This window comes from Cydia pomonella, chromosome 17 (genome assembly GCF_033807575.1).
Source record: "Cydia pomonella isolate Wapato2018A chromosome 17, ilCydPomo1, whole genome shotgun sequence".
NCBI lineage: Eukaryota > Metazoa > Arthropoda > Insecta > Lepidoptera > Tortricidae > Cydia > Cydia pomonella.
In genome coordinates this window covers 18,494,976-18,516,777 of record NC_084719.1, presented here as the reverse complement: position 1 = coordinate 18,516,777, position 21,802 = coordinate 18,494,976, and the positions used below count along the sequence as shown (strand labels likewise).

Below are 21,802 nucleotides of genomic sequence, written 5' to 3'. Positions count from 1 at the left end.
ATTATTCCCAATTTTGCTTTCTTTTTAGTCTAGTCTATTATATCGCTCACTGCTGGGCGAAGTACTTTTGGTGGAGATCAAACAGACTTCCGATGTTTTGCTTTTCCCAGTTTACTCTAGAGATTGATTAAACCTATTGGAAAATTAGTTGAACAGTTCAGAAAATGTCATTAATAGTTAGGTAGAGTTTTGACACAACACGGGATTCCATCAAAATATTTCCTAAAAATAACGGTGACGAAGTTGAACGGATTATAAATCATATTTTATAATAAGGCAAATGCGTGACTTGCACACAAATTATAAACTTTCATGATGTAAATTAGAGACTTTTTTTGGAAGTGATAGGGATTAATGTTAAATGTCACAGATCTGTGAGAAAAAAGGATCGAAGAATTGAAAATTTCCTAGTTTAAAGAAATTAAAGTTTGCTTATTGTCTTTATCAATCAATACGAAAGCCTAAAACTTCTGCGATCACGACTCGCTCAGTTTTATCGTAATATAAGGGTCTCGGCGCCGAATATAATTTGATCCCATTCGGTGTGGAGACCCTTGGTCTCTCAGTATCTTCAAAGATCTGTCCAAGAGACTCAGAGATGCCACAGGAGATCAAAGAGCTGGCAGCTTCCTTGCTCAACGATCCAGCGAGAAAATGCTTGGCAGCATCGTCTTCGGTACTATGCCGCAGGGGCCATGTTTAGATTTTTTTTGTCATATTTTAAATTCTAATAATAATTTTATTACATACTTCACCTCATTAAAAGACATTTACTAAAAGTAAAGAAAACGTGACTAAATTATGGGTCAATAATAATTATGTAATAGCCGAAAGTAAAAGTTTGGCAGAATATCATTTTGCCGTTATTGCCAATTCACCGAGTAAATGTATTTCATTCATATTGTTATAATAAAGTTCTGTCACTTTTATCTAATTGGGTAGTCTTTCCCGATTTACACGACTGAACCATGGTCTTCAATCCAGTAAATAGTTTGTCCTATGTTGCCTTTTCCCTATACGTACGGTATCTGCGACTGGCCACTTCCTGTTGAAAGGTCACTATTTGGGATGTCTGGATGTCTTAGTATCATAGGTAACTTAAGTAAGTAAAAAGTTTTACATTACTAATATTAGTCATGATGACGAACCTTCATAGGTTCTAATTAAATGTGAAAATGTTAGAAAATGACCTTTCTGCTTGTTAAAAATTAATTTAGTATGGGTAGCACATCGTTATTGGTGAATTTCCAATATGACTTGGAACTCCGGTAGCCGTCTAAGAAGTGTAACGTTCTTACGGTAGATGTCGCTAGGGTCCCGTATGGGTCTAGCCCATATGGTGCAAAATTTGCTGCCTATGTTTGAGGTCTTGGTGGCTCAGACGGCAAAGCGCTGGAGTATCGATCCAGAGGCCGTGTGTTCAAGTCTCACCCAAGACAGTAATTTTTCCACTTTTAATTAAATTTATTCTAAGCTTAAATGTGAAAAGTCTGTTAGTTTAAATTAATTACTTAATTACTTTTTAGTTTCAAGGTATTTAGATATGGTTGTATTTTGTTCACATTTTTTTTGACTTTTGTAACAACATTGAATTACTTGAAAGTTTAGAATCGGCATTCATTTCAATTTTTCATCTAATAATATAATTAGCTATATAAGGGCTGGCCCCAAGTTCGAATGAACCGTCCCGTCATTTTCAGTTATAGATATTATATTATTTCCTCATTAAGTTATTTTCTTATGTAGTTTGTGGAAGGTGCTCGTATTCATGGCCGCGTAATGATCAAGACTCGTCCTTTGTGACATAAATGCCTTGAAACAACGTAAAAGTGCCAGTTGATTTTTGTTTTTATTTTTTAGGCCATGAAAACCTTGTTAACCTTTTTAAATCACACACTCCATGTTACTCGAATTTGGGATCCATTAATGATTTTGTTCCGTTCGCCATGGAAACGGGTCGACCCTGGACGTAATAGATATAGGGCGGAGTTTAAACGAAGGGTTGTGATCACCGGTCCAGTTTAAACTTGCAAGGAAGGGTACCAAACTGTCCGACTCCGATTTGATTCATTTTGATATATGTTATAGAGTAGTCTAAAATAACGGACACGTATTTTTTTTAGCTGCCCAAACTCAACCTATTGGGAGAAATTGTCCTCCAAAGTACTAAAAAGTTACTAAATCTTCTAACTCCTATAGAAAGTGATGCTCAAGCAACTTGCTAGTTAATGGCTGGTTTGAGTATATGTTTGAAAGCAGCAAAAAATAATGTATACGTGTTTTGTTATATCTGCTTAAACTCAAGTTTTCCTAAAAAAAACACCCGTCTTTATGTGTAACTATAGTGATAAGATATTATAAAACTTCGAATGTCGATTTTTTTAGGAAAAAATGAATTTTAGCCGATATAACAAAACACGTGCTTGCAGTGCAGCGTTGCGTGCAGGTTGAGTTTGGGCAGCTAAAAAAAAATACGTGTCCGTTATTTTAGACTACTCTATAACATATATCAAAATGAATCAAATCGGAGTCGGAAAGTTGGGTACCCTTCCTTGATGATCGAGTGCAGCGGGATAATACCGCCGAAATGTTACAATTTTGCACCAAGTGAATTTTTATCCCGGATCAGTTGAGAGATTTGTGACATCCATAGGTATGGTTAAGTAGTTCCTTTGACAAAGCTTCTGGCCAATTGCAATAGTATGCATATTTAACATCACCTTTGGCGGCATAGGTATTATTGATGTAGATAACTGGACGTAATTCCTTGTGCATGCTTTTATGTGCCAAATTCAAATAAAATTAATTATGAGGGTAGGCCCCTAGGGATTTTTCGAAAGTCTTTTTCGAAAGTCAAAAAAGGTTTTCAAGAACAGTCAGCATCTATAGTAGCGGATGAGACTACGTGTTAATAGTATTATAGGTGACTGCTACATAATTAAAGGCATTAAAATACGAGCGTTGGTTTATGAAAAGAGCTAAAAATTAACGCATTTAAAAACATTACAAAAATAATTATTATGTCCATAGAACTATTACAATGTGGCAGATACTTAGGAACGGGATGTGTAGGGACATATACATCTAGTATTATAGCAAAGAGAATTTGAAATAGAGGTGCATTGTCAAAGAAAACTTTGTAGCCACTTAAATTTACTACCATCTTTCGACAAATGATTAAAACTTTTAGAAAGATATTGACTTTGATCCTTATTCTTTCACTCATATGTGTTACATTTGTTAAATATCAAAAAGTGGCGCCTACTAACCGGGCACAACCTAAAGGTTATGGCGCCATCGCTCGAAACTTTGCTATCATACCTTTGGCCTTTGATCCATTGGATGGCGCCTCTTTTTGGTATTTAACAAATTTAAGACATATCAGCAAAAGAATAAGGATCAAAGTCAAATGGTGTTCAAAAGTTTTAATCATGTGACGAAAGATGGCAGTAAATTTATGTAGCTACATAGTTTTATTTGACAATATACCTCTATTTCACATTTTCGCTGCTGTAGATATGACATGATATACCTAGGCACCTTACAATATTAATTTATTAATACCATATTATATTAATGGTGTACGAGTATATTCATGACATGACGCTCCGGCTGTGAAATGAGCTCCCTTCCGAGGTTTTTGCCGAGGGTCTATAGTATGGGGTTCTTTAAAAACGGTTATTAAAGGGTCGGCAACGCGCATGTAACACCTCTGGAATTGCAGGCATCCATAGGCTGCGGTGACTGCTTACCATTAGGCGGGCCGTATGGTAGTTTGCCACCGTCGTGGCATAAAAAAATCTCCATGGTTAGGTTAGACCTGAGTCGCAGGGCCGTATCTTGGCGTAGGCGAATATCCCTCGCGGGCTTATCGAGATGAAACAGTACGAGTAAGTTAACAAGGAGGGTCGAGTCCTAATAATTATTTCTCGAAAATTACTTTTAAATAAAGCCAGTGATAGGCTCATTAAAAGTTTCTGTATCGGTAGAAGGATTATTATCATGACAACCGAAAGACGTCTGTTGCTGTTAATGATATATCCCATAAAAGTAAATGTGGGGTAAATTCCAAATCAAGCCAAAGAAAAGAGGCGCAGCCGTAATATGATAAGTACCCTCTTTTTTCGAAGCCATTCGCGGCATCTTCGAACTACTTTAACTTCGTAATGGATGAAACCATAAAATTTAACCATTAAATAAAATGGAATGTCAGTGACCAAAAGGGCATAATTAAATGAAGTTATATTCACAATTGCATTTTGTTTGAACCTGCAGTCACAGTTCATCAAACATCATTACGAGATACCTAGGTGTAAGTATCCATATTGGCATTTTTTTTTTTCGTAATTATACTATTATTTGACATTGTGAAGAATTTATTTTGTTATTTTATTGATATTTAATGATTTTAATTTGCATATACAATCAACATATACATTCATATGAAATAGTTTTGTAATTTAATATTATGAAATAAATCAATTTTATCGAAATCATAAATAATCTAGGGTCTTTTGCAGTCTCTTCTAGCGGATACGGAAGCATCAAATTTTGAACATAGTATTTAGCCTATAACGCACCAGAAAAATCTGTCAAATTCCAGTCCATACAACTCAACTGTCATAAATTATTAGAACGAAGTTTTGGAACGAAGTTCCTTCTCGGACGGTCCATCCACTGATGGGGGGCTAGGCGAAAGAAAGTGTATTTGTTTCCGCCGCGGCCCTCATTTTATTAATCCTTATCAAGAATAAGTAGCCTAATTTCACCGACTTACGTCTATCATATAGTAGCACAGTTAGCAAACAGCCACTTAGAAACCGGTGATAACACAGAATTCGATCCCGGAACGTGTATGAAGATATTACTTTTATTATTTTTTTGCATTGGAATTCCATATTTATGATAATCAATTTCGATAATTATTATTTTGTCGGTTAAGTTTTTTATTTTGTATTTGTTAATTTGTCAATCTACGTATAAATACTTTCGTTCCAACCGAGAGTCCACGACACACACTTTTTTTCTAAATATAGAATGACTTGGCAATCAGATACGGCACTTTACATGTATGTATAATGTATTTAAATCCATAAATTTCCTAGTGGTAGCACATTGTTTCATTTGGACTAATTTAAATTAATTATTCTTATTTGCTTATGTAGCTGGGCGTCGTGTTTGATTACCCAGTTATGCTATTCCCTGTTTGTTCCAGTTTACTTTATCACAAAATTTAAAATGTGTGGACAAAATTGTACTCATTAGCGTAAGAAGTTAGGTAATTAAATTCCATTTGGCTTCAGGGTTTTTAAAGAAGACAGCTGAAATAAGAAAAATAAACACTAGAATAAAGCAGATATTGCTTCGTGCCTAATTAATACAGGCTGGCCTAAAACACGTTGACAAATATTTTTACAGTACATATGGTACTACTTTCCCGCACGCGTGCGAGAATGAGCACTTTCCGTGCATATGTCGAAACTTTAAAGAGTAATATGTACTGTAAAACGTTGTACGATACACGTGCGAATAGATAATGCGCAACTCGTGTTGATTTAAAACACTCCCTTCGGTCGTGTTTTAATTTATCACTACTCGTGGCAAATTTCCTATTTTCTGCACTTGTATCGTAAATAACTATTTCATCACACTTGCTTGACAACGATCTTATTTCATGCAGATGTACTGAAAGACAAAGAGTTATGGATTGTGAAAAAAAAGCTTTCTAGGGAGTTATAGCTTTTTTTTCTTTTTTTGGTACTAAATCATACGAATTAACTAAGTATAAATAAGTTTAAAGTTTAAAATATTAACCTTTATATTTAAAATATTAACGTTGGTATTTTTGTTCATGTTTAAAAATATTTAATTTTTATTAATTTTATAGCCGTTTATAATAATTTTATACAATTTTCAATTGTGGCTGAACGTCGGATAGGTCGATGCGACGACGACGAATGTTTGAAATTTCACCGTATTTAAGAATTATTTCGCTAAACATTTAGTTTTTCTTCGCAATGTTTTTCATCACACACATTGTGTGTAACTCCGGGGTAACTAAGAATATTGTTATTCCTGTCATTAAACCACTCCATCCTGCGGCTGTCGTGAATATATAGACTCTCATACAATATTTCACTTACCTCCTCGTTGCAAAAATGTATTATTACTCCATCATAATTATTGTTAACTGAGTTATTTCTATGTTCATTGCCATACCTCGCACTTATTATGCTTGTCTGTTTGGCCTAAAGGTCGACTTGTAGAAAATGCGGCATTAAGTCCGCCTATTGCAATTGTATATTATTACCGTGCAATAATGTTTCAATTCTTTAAAAAGAAATAAATAAACGTGTGTGTTTGTGTTTCAAAACTAAAGAATAATATTTTAATTCTTTTTTCAATTTCATTATTCTTGTATTATGAAACTTTGCAAAATATGTAAGAACAAAATATGCTGAAAATTGTTAGTCAACGTATTTTTGGATCTGTATAAAATTCTACAAATCGCATTCAACTTCTTGATTTAAAGGTGCAAATTTCCAAGTACTCTAACGAACCCACAAAAGACAGGATACTCATTTAAACCAGGAATGAAGATATCAATCAGTACGAATCACAATTCGCTGTCTACATTTCCGTTTTATTTGTGACAGGGTCCTGATTTACAGCAGTATTTTGAAAAGAAAATATAATTCACTGACTTTATTCAAATTTGGAGTAATAACATATTTTGAGCACACTTAATATTAAATTTACAATCTGTGTTACGAATTGTTCAAAAATGGACTCATTTTTCATCCTTTATTCGTTAGGTTAAGTCATTAATGTTTGCAATTATAAATTGATTTCATAATTTTATTTATAGTTTAATTTCATTTATCAAATATTCTTCTAATTAAATTCATTCAAATTGCATATTTTTTAATTAAAATATTCAATGAAAACATATAAATTCAATCGTCATTATCTATGTTCAAATTTAACTATGGTAATCTGGTATGCAAAACTTTGACACTTTCTAGAGCTTTCGAAAAGTTATCCGATTCCGCAACGCCTATACACTTTGTCACTTTTGTGTTTTCTGTAATTTTGAAAGAAAATCAGTGTTTATACTACAGTCCACTATTATTTATCACATCGACAACACCCGAAATCAGCGAAGATTTTACAGTCTGTAATGATTTAGGAATGGCTATTCCATTCGAGTCGACATATTCATCACTCTTCATCGATTATGTCGTACCCGTACCGTACGTTTAATTTGCAATATGTAATGTATGAATAATGGAATAGTCGACGATGACGTGGTACCTTGTCAGTCTGGCGACTGAAATAGTCTCCCGTATGACGGTCATGAAATATTAATTAATAACTTACAAAAAAAAAAACGGATTTACCTATCGTTGAGATTTAACCAGAACGCGTTATTTGGACGAAAAAAAAACTCATGGGAGTTGATAAAAACCGATTCACCTAGACCTTTTTTATTGGCAATATTCCCATACCTATGCAATAAATATTTTATCACATACGTTTTAATAAAATAATTTGATACTAAACATATTACGGCGTCCATAAACAGTCCATAAATATATTTTAATATACATGCCATCAAATTTGTTTAAAGGGATTTTATTTATTTAAAAATTTAGAGACAGCTCTGGCAAAAAACAGATGAGCAATTAAGTGGCTCTTAAGAGGATTAATTGATTGTCTTCGCTGCTATTTTAAAACTAGGTTGATCTTACCTATAAGTTTCCAAATAGTTTTCAAACTCGAAAGGATTTTGGGAAACTCCACGGGCTTAAATTAAAACGTCCGAAAAGCGGCTCAAGCTTGTTATTCCTATTAAATACAGTGAGCAGGGCAGCTTTTGCTACAGGCATCCCGTTAACTGTATTATCACTTATCACACAAATCCTTATGACACAAATTATATCATTATTTTTTTAAATCATTTATTAATTAACGAATGTGTAATACGCAAAACAAGTAGTTAAAGTATAAAATATAATATATGTCCATGTTTTTCGATCAGGTGAGGTAAAAACTCGCATGCATTCAATAATTGATGCTAATATCAACATGCTAGTAAATTCCAAGAATAATATCGTAAAATCTTCTTTCAACTAAGCAGATGTTGATTAGATTACCTTTCTATTTTCATGGACAGAATGAACTGAAAGGTCGACAGCTGTTTTTTTTTTCTTCAATACCTAGAGAACTCTAATCGTATTAGGTTTCTGGCTATTTTGGCTTCAATAATTATCTGAAAATAAACTGCGTAACAATAAATCAAAATTCGAAATAACTAAATGGCATATATGAGTATTTACTTTAAAGTTGCTCAATATAATAATAAACCTTGTAGTCCTTGAGCTCTTAAACTGTTTTGTTAGAACAAATTTCTAAATTAAGAAAAAGAATATAGTTGCGTGATATACGTACAAACGTACCGTAATTTTACGTTCAGCTTATCTTTTAATAAGTTTGTATAGAATTTGACGACCAGTCTGGTCTAGTGGGTAGTGACCCTGCCTATGAAGCTGATGGTCTTGGGTTTGAATCCCAGTAAAGGCATTCATTTATGGGATTATACATATATGCATTTATATATTATATATATCGTTTGTCTGAGTGCCCACAACACAAGCCTTCTTGAGCTTAGGACGGTAAAATTGTGTAATAATGTCCTACAATATATTTGAAAAAAGTTTGTTTCGTTGTTTACAACCCAACTATAGCACCATGTAAAATTAGTAATCAAGATATTTTGGAAACGCCACCACGATATCCACGCCAAAGCAACGATGCCGCAATACCGGTCGTAACATGCTGTTCCAGAACACACCATACAGAGCTTGTAATATGTATGTAGATAAAACCGTGTATGTTATTGTAATCTTCTGTAAACTTAGTACATTAATTTATGGATATTTACTTCAAATATAACACTAAAAACTAAGACTACGAGATTCGTCTCAAAATACGAGACAAAGAGCGACATATTACCTACACTTTAGTTATAAGAAAAGCGCACTCATTACACAGAACATATGTTGCAAAACAGTGAGTAAAGTAGCAAACGTACCGTAACTAACAAACATATTTCAGTAACGCTAACGTCTTGCCGCGGCAACTTAATTGTAAATAAGACACACAAGACTTGCTATTATAGCTACTCTGAACACTAGAAAACTGAAATTTATATCGTGCAATAAAGTAAAAAAAAAAACAAGATTACTTGTGTCTGACAGATTTCATTTTAGCGTTTATTGTTGCCAATTTTGTATGTTAAGCGTTTGTTTAGGCGCATTGATTTGACCGTTTTTAGCGCTTTTTGAAGTAATCTTGTTCTTATTAAACGTACAGACACAGGTATTGGGAATATTGAACTTATATAAAAAAAAATCATCTATGACCAAAATCCCGACAAAAAAATGTAGAGAGCGTTCTTATGGAAAAATAACCACTAATTTTTCATCTTAATCTAACGCATTTGGCTAATACGTGACTGACAGAACCATAAGTAAAGCACCTCCTATATGTGTTTATAAAAACGTATTGAATGCGTTTTTTATTCCACGTCGGTGGCAAACACACTTGTGCACTCCTTTTTTAAAGAACTTCATACTGTAACCCCCCAAGAAAACCTCAGCAGGCAGTTCATTCCACAGCCGTAGCGTCCGCGGGAGGAAATTCCTTGTAAACCGCACAGTGCGCAACAATATATGTTTTATAGGATGTGAGAATGAATATGCATAACAACGTTCATGTCAAATATTTTTGACAGTTCTTTTTGACATTTGCGGTTTTAGATTGTGAGTCATTATAAACGTCTTTTATTCATATAAATTTTAAATTAATAATGATATTGTCTCACTTTGTCATAGGAAACGGCATGGAGAGTTAGTTTGGTCAGACTCAATAGACTCAATAATAACATAACAAACATTTTGGTAAAGTTGTCAAAACATAGATGGTAGGTGATACAAGTGCCTCGTTTCTTTTGCCCCCGAAAGATCCTACTTATATGATTATCCTCTATTAGAATCTAGGGGAAGGCGGGGCTAGAAGTAACGATTTTGTACAAAAAATACATAATTATACTTAGGGAAATAAAGATGTCTTAAAATGGGATTTTTGTATCAAAAAGGATTGCAGCCGAGAATTGTAATACAGTTTCAATACAAAACATAAATATACATATTAAAGGTATTCGTACTTCTCAGTTTTATGATAATATCATAGTAGATATTGCTATGATGTATTTTTAACGGTCGAAAATCTCAACAAGCCATATAGCAAGGCCATTTAAACAACACTGTTATGTACATTTTAAAGCTTGTACAAAGCTGCTGTTCAACGCTGCTGTACAAAGACACTGCAGAACAAAAACTATTTAACTAATGTATAAAATGTAGTTTTGTAATTTAGTCACACGAGAAAAGCAAGTATATGAGTATGTGACTTATGTGGCCTCACTAACAAGAACACGTGGAGTTAAATCAGGGTTTTTTATTATTATTTAAAACAGCGTAATTGTAGCAAACTTTTTACTCGTACTGGTCAAAAAGTAAAGGAGTGTCACAACAAACATTTTTTTTTAAAGAATAAATATGGAGACCTATTTACTTTACTTACAGCAATGAACATAGTACATAAAGATCGTGTCATTCACGACGCCGCGTTCCTCGCCTCTTATTGTCATGTTATTAAATGTGAGATTTGACATATCTGCGCGTCACCGTGGATGACACGAACTATACAGTCTATGAACTATACGAACTATGTAGTCATCTCATTTGCAACAGCTGACATTTGCGACAGTCGCGTCAGTAAGTGTGGGTTTTGACCAAAAACAAAGTACTACTGTGTGCTAGATTTTTTCCTAAGAAAAATTAAAAGTCGCAAAATTTTTGTAAACCGTGTGAAATTTAATTAATTAGGCCACTAGTATACTAACTATATACCCTAAGAATATGTTATCGTATCAAAAATATGCGCTGTATAATAATCACGAAGATTTTCTTTTTGTCCATTTCACATAATTCACGTTTTATGTCATGTGAGGTAGACAACTACTTGACTTATTTTAATACACCGTCGTCTTCTCGAGACACACGAGAGTGACTCAAGATAACAAATTTGCGGTTGAAAGATAAGTAATTTCACATGTCAGACTTAGCTGACTTTGAAGACTAAGCTAACCCACTATTAATCAGCGTTATTGCGTTTATGGGTGGGTTGACCAACAATTCTTAACATCGACCAGCGGAGGCATTATGGTCGCATTTTTATCACTTGTCATGTCATGCGTCACTTTCGCACTTACATTCTTGTTTGGACGTGATAAGCATGATGACAGATGATAAAAAACCGACCCTACAGGGGAAACTGCAATAGCAGCATGGTTCCATTTTTATCACTTGTCGCTATGCCCGTCATTTTCGCACTTACATACTCGTTAGAACGTGACAGATATGGTGACAAATGATAAAAATCCGACCGTCTAACCCTACTGGTGTTAGAAGGACTGTTGTTGTTTTCTACTGTTATTGAATTCTACTACAATCTGTGCTGCTATTGTCCTCTGGCTGATTGGACAGAAAAACAAGAATACCAGATTGACTTATTCTACTCATTGAAGCGACTCGATTATAATGCTGTGAGGTTATTTTGCAACAATAGGTACAACAGTCAAGGCAGGTTTGCTATTCGTTTGGTGGCCACCAGGGGACAGTTCATCATTTTAGCGACATCAGTAAGTGGCTTATTATGGAAATATTTGAAAGAACTTCTATTTATTAAATAAATTAAGTAGTAGTCAAACGCATAATTTTATTGTAAAAAAAGAAACGGAAAATAGGAAAAAACGCACATCATTAGTACAAAAGCCAACTTATATTTTTCAGGGATTAATAAAAACCACCCCCTTTTACAATAAATCAGAATGAATAAAACCAGGCTGTAAAAACTGAACCAAAAGAACGAAACAATGTCCATGAGAAGAAGTTGACTGACCCGAATATTTAACTAAGTGCACTGAAAAAAAAAAATTGCCGAACTGGTTTTGTAACTTTACTAAATAACTAAACTACGGTTATAAGAAAATAAACTTTGCATAAATTTACAAAACTTATTTTGTAGTGTATAATAAATACCTGAACACTGATAGCCAAACACGGTTTTGTAACATATAACACATAGTTCGCAAGTCCCAATTTTTGTGTAAACAGTAACCAAAATGTTTGTTACAGTTATGCAAACATTTCTTTCAGTGTGTAGAGTTTTTAATATTACTAATACCGCAGTAATAACCATTAAGAAACTTTTTATGTTCCCACATTTCCTTATTTAAGACAACAAGTTATTCCTGTTTTTCCACTTGATTTTAACTAATTTCCGCAAAAAACTTTTAATATGCTCTAAGTACTCGTATTACGTTAATATGTTACTGTATAATGGAAAATTATTTTAAATAGTATTCAATGTTATGTACTTTATTATTAAGTTTACCATCTAACTTATTATTATTTTAGTTCACTCACCTTCCTCCACTCGTGATTGAAGTTTCCAATTCTACAATTCTTTTCACAAACTTTAAGTCACTTTTTAGTGACTTTTTGTCACTCGCAAATTCCCAGATATAGTCAACACAGTACAAACTTTTTTCCGCGAACAGTAGGAACCGAACGGATGCGACACGTCGTGCCGCTGCTATCTCCCGCATAAGACTGCCATGAAACGCATCTACGCCGTTTTCCCGCACAACATGTCTCGGACACTTGTTAGTAAATAAACTTTTCCAATATTTTTTCAGCTGCTTTTCGGATTCTTTTCAATGGGCTCGAGTGATATTTCTAGAATTTTTCACTTGACACCATATAATGCTGTAGGATGCTTAAAAATACTTTAATTAGATATATAGAATACTATTTACTAGAGGAAACAAAACAATCAAAATGAGTAGGTGTTGCAAAAAAATGAAGTAAAATTTTCTACGATATAAACGAGTTAATCATTTCATAATGCCTGAACAAGGGAGTAATTTTATGATGTGATAACATTTTTTATTCCCAAATTGATCAAGCGTAAAGCATATTTTTCGATTGAGTTAATTTCTTTGTTTTTATAGAATTTAGTAGTCATATTCATATACTTTTTTTTTTATTGAACTCTGTTGGTATTTCAAAAAATAATCGTTTGAAATTAATGATCACAATCACATAGGCCTTATCTCACAAATTAAGGTTCACTAATGTCCCCAAGCAAGATCAAATGCGGATGGAAGATACTTCAGACACACCGCTGCCAAAAAGATGCTCCTATCAAATTTCACGTTATTTCAAAATGTGTAACTCTTAGTAACAAATAATCACTTGTCGGGATTGGAACTAACACCCCCGCGGCTGTAGCACTGTCGCATTTTTATTCCCTGTCACCATGCCTGTCACGTTCTAACAAGTAAGTGCGAAAGTGACAGGCATAGTGACAAGTAATAAAAATGGAACCATGCTGCCACCACTGGTTTATTTTTATTTTATTACACGACGACCTGTCTAGCCTGGTAGGTATACTCTGCCTATGAAGCCGAGAATCCTGGGTTCAGATCCTGGTAAGGGCATTTATTCGTGTGACGAGCACGGGTGTTTGTTACTGATACATGGGTGTTTTGTATGTATTTATAATGACCCATTAAACTATATGTTGTTTTTACATTTTCCTGCGATTCGAGTTGTTTCGTGTAAATTTATTGTTCCGATAAACCCCCGGCTAGGCAATAAAACGCTATATATCTTCTAGCAGAGGTGATAGGAGTCGAGGGGGTATTAAAATAGCCGTCTACGTAGATTTAAGCTTACGTGAGACATAAGCTAATAAAATACGTGTTAACAAAACAACCGAGTAAGCTTGTTTTGTAAACGATTATCTGTTTTACTGGCTTTCGTGTAAAATTAATATATTCGTTCCGTTCTTGTAAAATAAATAATTAAATATTATATTTCATTTTACAGCAACGAAAAAGGGATGCTTTGTGTACGACTTATATGCATAGTTAGTATAAAAAAAGACATATTATTAGACAGTATTACAAAAAATTACAAAGTCCCACAGTAAGGTCAGTAGAGGGGCCCACGGATTACCAGTTTGCCGGATGATATCGACGTGTCAGTTATTTGCAAAGCTGATAATCACGAACAACTGACAGGCCGATATCGTCCGGCAAACTGGTAATCAGTGGGCCCCTTATTACCAGTTTGTGTTGTGGGTACTCAGACAACGATATATATAATACGATTATATAAATATTTATAAATACTTAAATACATATGGAACAGCCATGACTCAGGAACAAATATTCGTGTTCATCACACAAATAAATGCCCTTACCAGGATTGGAACCCGGAACCATCGGCTTTATAGGCATGGTCACTACCCACTAGGCCAGACAGGTTGTCAAAGCAATGTACACATAATTAGATTACAGACTAAAATAACTTTGCTTTGCATATTATAAAAATGCAATCTCATTAGGAAAAGAAAAATGAATGACAGTTTTATTGAGATAATTTTAACGCTGAAAATGAAAAAATACCTTATAACAATTAAGTATAAAAAACAGTAAAAAAAGCGGCCAAGTGCGAGTCGGACTCGCCCAAGAAGGGTTCCTTTATGACGTATTAAAAAAAACTACTTAAACTACTAGATCTCGTTCAACATTTTACCACTTTGGACACACATTTTACCACTTTGGTAGTGTCTCTTGCGCAAACTATTCACTTTAGAAAAAAATTATATTAGGAACCTAAATATCATTTTTGAAGACCTATCCATAGACACCCCACACGTATGGGTTTGACGAAAAAAATTTTTTTTTTTAATTTTATGACGTATTAAAAAAACCACTCACTAGATCTCGTTCAAACCAATTTTCGTTAGAAGTTTGCATCGTAATGTATATCATATATTTTTTTTAGATTTTTCATTCTGTTATTTTAGAAGTTACAGGGGGGGGACACACTTTTTTTCACTTTGGGAGGTTCTCTCGCGCAAACTATTCAGTTTAGAAAAAAATGATATTAGAAACCTTAATATCATTTTTGAAGACCTATCCATAGATACCCAACATGTATGGGTATGTTGAAAAAAAAAAATATTTTTATTTTCATGACGTATTAAAAAAAAACTACTTACTAGATCTCGTTGAAACCAATTTTCGGTGGAAGTTTACATGGCAATGTATATCATATATTTTTTTTAGATTTTTCATTCTGTTATTTTAGAAGTTACGGGGGGGGGGGACACACATTTTACCACTTTGGAAGTGTCTCTCGCGCAAACTATCCATTTTAGAAAAAAATGATATTAGAAACCTCAATATCATTTTTGAAGACCTATCCATAGATACCCCACACGTATGGGTTTGATGAAAAAAGATTTTTTGAGTTTCAGTTCTAAGTATGGGGAACCCCCAAAATTTATTGTTTTTTTTCTATTTTGTGTGAAAATCTTAATGCGGTTCATAGAATACATCCACTTACTAAGTTTGAACAGTACAGCTCTTATAGTTTCGGAAAAAAGTGGCTGTGACAGAATCGGACAGACAGACGGACATGACGAATCTATAAGGGTTCCGTTTTTTGCCATTTGGCTACGGAACCCTAAAAATCCGTGTGATCAATGTAATATAATATATGGAGGAAATGAAAAACTTTACGCTTTAGACAAGTAGGAACATACGATAAACAGCGTGTGCTAAAAATATTATTTTACAATTGATGTTTTTTATATATTGATTTTATATAGAAATAGTATTACTTTCTTCTGGTGTGTGTATCGCGTGTGCAAGGCAGACGTACGTTACATTTGTCTTAGGAAAACAATTAAAAAAGTGCTGAAATAGTGAAGTGACCTATAAGATACCCGTGTCAAATAACTCTGCAAGTCCAAATTTAAGATTTGTGCTATAGATAGCTCGAAAATCAGTGGCCAACATGTAATAATTACTGAAATGGTTTTATTGGACATGATCGTTTTACCGTTCAAAATTCACGCACATATAGACGTGTGTGTGCGCACATGACGGTACTCGGCTGACTTCCTTCAGCCTCGGCAGGACTCGGTGACCAATAGTGTGTTCGTTATGTAGAAAACCCACCCCTTTAACTTACCCCTTTAGCTAAATTCTGATAGTAATCCTAATATAAGAGTACAAAACACCAATAAAATTAATTAAAGTAAAGATAACCTAAAAACTTACCATCTTTTATCTACTCCCAATGAGTCGTTAGTTCCTTGCTTTGCAGTCTTACTTATAACTATGGCCAGGAGTAGATCGTAGTGGTATCGTTAGGATCCCTAAGTTGTGTCCATTAATAACTCCAAGTTCTTTAGGAAAGTAGGGATAGTCGCTAAAGCAAACAACAGAATAGGGTTTTAAAGCATTTATTTATCGGAAGATGATTTTATACTTATTTTAGTTATATTTAAGAGTTGATGAGTTTTATTTTATTAAGTTTGATTGGTTTTAGTCCCTAACATTACCTGCCTGTCGACTAACTAAGTGAAGGAGTTTACTGTGGCTTCGAAACTTACATACTGATAGGAAGAAAACCACAAGAAACCTATCAGATGCCTAACAACGCGAAATAACGAGAGAGATTTCTAATACTATGACTCTAATTGAAGCTAGTTATCTAACACCCATGCTTACTATCTAAAAATAATTTATATAATTCTACAGTTTCTTAGTAGAGTACTTCTGTAGATGATAGGAGAAAAGCTTTGAATCTACGCCCTGAAAACACATTGGATCCGGTAGTTTCCTCAAACAATTCTATGTTATAACCTTATGAAACTTATTAATAACCGTTTAAATTTACTTGCCATTTCAAAACTACTATCCTCATTACATAGACCTCTCTAAACAAACAAATTAGGAAAAAGCCAAAATATAAATACATAATAGATAAACCCTAATTCAATTCAAACTCCAGATTCACTTGTTATAGCATAGTACTCAAGAGTATAGATGAGATTTTATTACATCCATAAACTTTCAGGAATGCTTTGCTTACCTGATGTACATATAAGTTTGAATTCTGAATTGAATCTTAGAATAGTTTTTCATTCCAGATACCTTATTCAATTTGGCAAGGCTCTTTTCCAACCATGTTCATTCTCTTAGATATATTTTATCCAAAGTGAGATCATATATTAGATCTAGATATATTTTTCAGTTGTTTCCAATATAACATATCATTTTGCTATGGCAAAGCTTAGAGATACTTCATTATTTGTAAATTCATCAACAAATATTCAGAGTAGCAGAATATAAGCACACACATTAATTTAAATAAATGTCTCCCTGAGAATAGAGATAAATAATTCGCCTAGCCAACATAATATCCTTCTCTATATAATTTTCTACATTATTCAAGACCACTCTCAAATAATTCAGACTAACATTGAATGAAACTTAAATAACTGTAAATTATTTAGATTTGCCTCTAAAACTGTAAGTTACACTCGAAGGTTGAAATATTAATATACTTACTCAAGTCTAAGTGATAACATAATCACTCACCGGACTCTCGAGGACTACAACCTGTGAAGTTCAGCCGGGTGCTCTGCCGACAGCACACGGAGCTCTGTTGACTGCTTCGGTCCTCTGTAGGGCTTCTGTCTTCGGAGACTGCCTTTCGGGCTCCGCTCCTCCGTAGGGCTCCGCTGGCTGCTCCAGTCCTCCGTTGGCTGCTCCGGTCCTCCGTAGGGCTCCGCTGGCTGCTCCAGTCCTGTGTAGATCTTCCGTCTTCGGCTCCACTGGTTTTCCTTCTTCTATTGGAGGTCTTCTCTTTCCCGCCGCTGGAGACTGAATGAATTCCACTAGCTTGGCTCTTCCTATTTATACCCTCTAAAATTTGGTATTACAACGTTCATTTCGTCCTGATCGTCTCGATCGCTCTCTTCGTTGCGTTTGTCGCCCAAAGTATCTTCTGTACTCTTCTAACTTTTCATCGACGACATTTTGGCTCCAGAGTGCAAGCGAATTTGAACTTACTGTGTATGAACTTAAGATTCATTTTTAAATAACTCATTTATTCGGAATTTTTCCTATGGGATTTGTTTTTCCTAATTTTTAAGTAAAATACTTGATTTTTAATGAAATTTAATACTAAATCAGATATATTTATTATTTACTAACAATTTTTAATAAACTTCCTTCTTTGAAATTGCGTATTTTTGATGTTATGAAGAAAATAACCTAGAATAATATTTATCATGTTTTCTCGAATTTCCTGTTATTTCCACTATTAATTATGACTGAAATTATCTTTTAACCATATATCCTAATTTTCTACAGCTTCATTTAACTTCAAAAACCCCAATTTTCCATAATTTTTAACATTTGAATTTTACATGAACAAATAATAACCTAATTTATTATTTACATGTTTTCCTGTATGTCCTACTATTTTATTTATTAATTATAGCTAGAATTATCTCTTAAAACGTGTGTCCTAATTTTATACAGTATCTCTTAACTTAGAATTCCTCAATTTCCTATAATTTTTATTATTTGAAGCTTTTCTTGTTTATCTCTTATTAGTAAGAGTAGGAGATCACTTTCTTAAATAACTGTCTGACTTTACATATAATATTCTATATAAATCAACTGGAATATTCTTCTTTTATCTCTTTAAAACACCTTGATTTCTCAGTGAAATTCAGGGTTAGACAATTTTAGGGTTTAAATGTTTACATTCTGTCAAATATTTTCCTATGTACAATTTAGCTTATAATATTATTTATTTGGAGTTTCAGTTTCATACTTAACACAATTTTCAGGGTAAATACATAATATGATTCTCTAGTTTTATAGTAATTAACATAATTAAGTTTCCAATTGTTCAGAAATCATCTATGCAAAAGTTACATACATAACTTCGTTTTACATGATTATGTTTCAACCTTATGTGAAGAGACTAGTCTTCCTATGAAATTCTCTGCAATCCCAGCCTATTTAATACTATCCCGCATAGATTCAAACATTAAATTGTTTAATTAATAATGTCAATGAACCCTTTGTGATATTTGATTTCCTATCTAGCTCAGTATTAACAAAAGTATTCCTATATACAATTATATGTCCCTATGTCTCTAATTAACGATGGCTGAGGACATCTGTCTCGTTACAGTTAGTACTCGGCAAGACTCGGTGCCCAATTAGAATAGCGGGCGCATTTGGAGACCAATCAGGATTCTCGCTAAGTTTCGGATAAGCTCGGCGTTACTCGGCGTCAAATTAGCGTTGGGAATATCATTTGGACAATCTCGGTAGTGCATAAAACCCAATCATCAACAAGATAAGCATCGGCATAGCTCGGATATGCTCGTAGACCTATTAGCAACGAGAAAGACTCGCAGCAACTTCAAGAAGGATTAGTCGTGAATATTCGGTATAGCTAAGAAACTCGTTTCGCTTAGCCATTGGATAATTGCTTCGATTCGGAAATCGTCCGCTAGACTTGGGAGCGAATGAACATTAAGGACGATTTGTCACATTATTTAAAATACCTAAATATTAAAATGGATTGTTTCGCGTGCCCCGCTAAAATTATTAATAATTCTGAACGGCTGACATGCTACTCATGTCAGAAAAACTGTCACTATCTGTGTCTTGGTACGTCCGAAAATACATATGAAAGCATGAGTGAAGAGTTTAAATGAGCGTGGCGGTATCCGTCCTGTGCTAATGTTACTCTTAGGCGAAAGAACGATAACACACCGGTGCGCAAATCATTTGAAACAATGTCTGATAATACAAATATGTCCATAGATGCCTTACTTCAAGAAGACACAGAAAGAAGCATGTTTGGGGACACAATAGGATCGCAACAATACCAAACTACAAATCAGGAACGGGAAACAGTTACAATCGACCAAATTAGCACTCTTCTTGACACCAAACTGAAAGCGAACTACGACAAAATCGTTAGCAATTTGACTAGAATAATACAAGCCCAAATTAATTTAGGTATCGCGAAAATTAGCGACGATTTTACTCAAAAGAACAACTCAATTATATCTAAACAACCATATTTCGAACAGCAATTACAAAAGACGCAAGAAAAAAACAATGTATTAGAAACCGAAAATAATGAGTTAAAGAAAGAGCTTAAGGACATTAAAAATATTCTGGAGACTAAAAATGGTACAAATTTGCAAAAAACCGATAGTGACACCTACAAAAGGAAATTAGTTTACGAGTATTATAGAGAATAGGAAGAAGACGTAATTACCCGAATTAACTACTTGTTTCAAGACTTACTAAGTATTGACATAAATGGTTATGTAGAATCAGTTAAACGGACCGGGAGAAAAGGGAACCGTCGCCCTCTTATTATAGAAGTAATCGAATGAAAAAATATATTCTTAATAATTCACACTGTTTCAAATATTCAGGATACTCTGTATCGGCTATTTTAGACAAGGAAGGACTTCAGTGACGTTATTATTTACGAGAGTGCCTAAAAACTGCCAGGCATGAGGGCAAACATGCAATAATGCGAAATAATAAGCTGTTCATCAATGGAAAAGAACATTGTCCGGTATCGTAAAAGCAGGTTACACAAGACACAGTAAAAAATACAAACGTGCATATTTCAGCGGATGCTCTAAACTCACAGAGCGAACGGAGTGCGCAGAGCCTGTCGAGCGAACGAGAGCAAAACTCTATATCTATGGTGATAGAGCAAAACTCTACATCTGGGCAGAACCCGAATTTTGAAACCCTGATTTATTTACTGACAGTTTTAGAGACAATAATAGCAATTCCGTAAAGAATAACCACACAAATAATTTATTTCGTAATCGTTATTACGTGTAATACGGAAATAATAGTATTTTTGTACTACACCAAAATATCATTGGGCTTGTAAACAAAGCTGATTTATTAAGTGTGCATTTACTGGAGCTTATGAAGTCTGATAGTTCAATAGATATCGTATATATAACGGAGCATAATATGAAATTGGGTGACGAAAGCCAGCTATTAATTCCTAACTTTAAACTTGCCGCTTTTTTCTTTAGGAAAAATAGAAATGGCGGCTCTTGTATATTAGTAAAAAGCACGCATGCATTTAAAACATGGGATATCATCTGTAGTAAATCTATTACAAATGTTTTGGAATTTTCGGCAATAGAGCTTATAGAGCATAAGATTGTAATTTTATTTGTTTATATGGTACCGAACACAGAACTAATAATCTTTTGGACACATTAAATATCATTTTAAGAGAAATTTGTTACAGTCAGAAGAAAATTATCATTTGTGGTGATTTTAATATAGACACCTTAAAACGGACCAAACATTCAATCGATTTTAAACATTTACTTAGTAGCTATAATCTCAAACTAGGAATAAGAACCAACGCGATTGCAGAGCAATACCTGCATTGCCAACATCATCCATAATGTGCGAAATGGTAAAGCAACGGTAATAGAAATGGCTCTATCCGATCATACAGGTCAGATATTTAAATGTCCTATTATATAAATAAATTTGTCGAATGTTTGTAGTATAAATTATAATAGTGTGTACATGGCGAATACTGCTGAAGAAGCTTATAATAACTTTACAGAGCTTTTCGAACTCTTTTATAACCTTTGTTTCCCTAACAAGCGCATAAAATGTTTATCTGTAAGTAATCCTAAATGGATAACTAAAGGTATACGAAACTGCTGTAAGAGAAAGCGTGAATTATTATGGAAATTCCGATTAAATCCAAACCCA

At 33.9% G+C, this 21,802-nt stretch overlaps 1 protein-coding gene across 1 annotated transcript in view; it reads right to left on the bottom strand.

Moving 5' to 3' along the window:
- The window catches only part of LOC133526963 (gonadotropin-releasing hormone receptor-like), a 124,953-nt gene extending 111,404 nt beyond the window's left edge, over nt 1-13,549 (bottom strand). The window contains exon 1 of the mRNA XM_061863833.1: nt 12,555-13,549. The gene's annotated coding sequence lies outside the window, so the exon portion shown is untranslated. The remainder of the gene's footprint in view (nt 1-12,554) is intronic.
- Nucleotides 13,550-21,802: the final 8,253 nt, after the last annotated feature.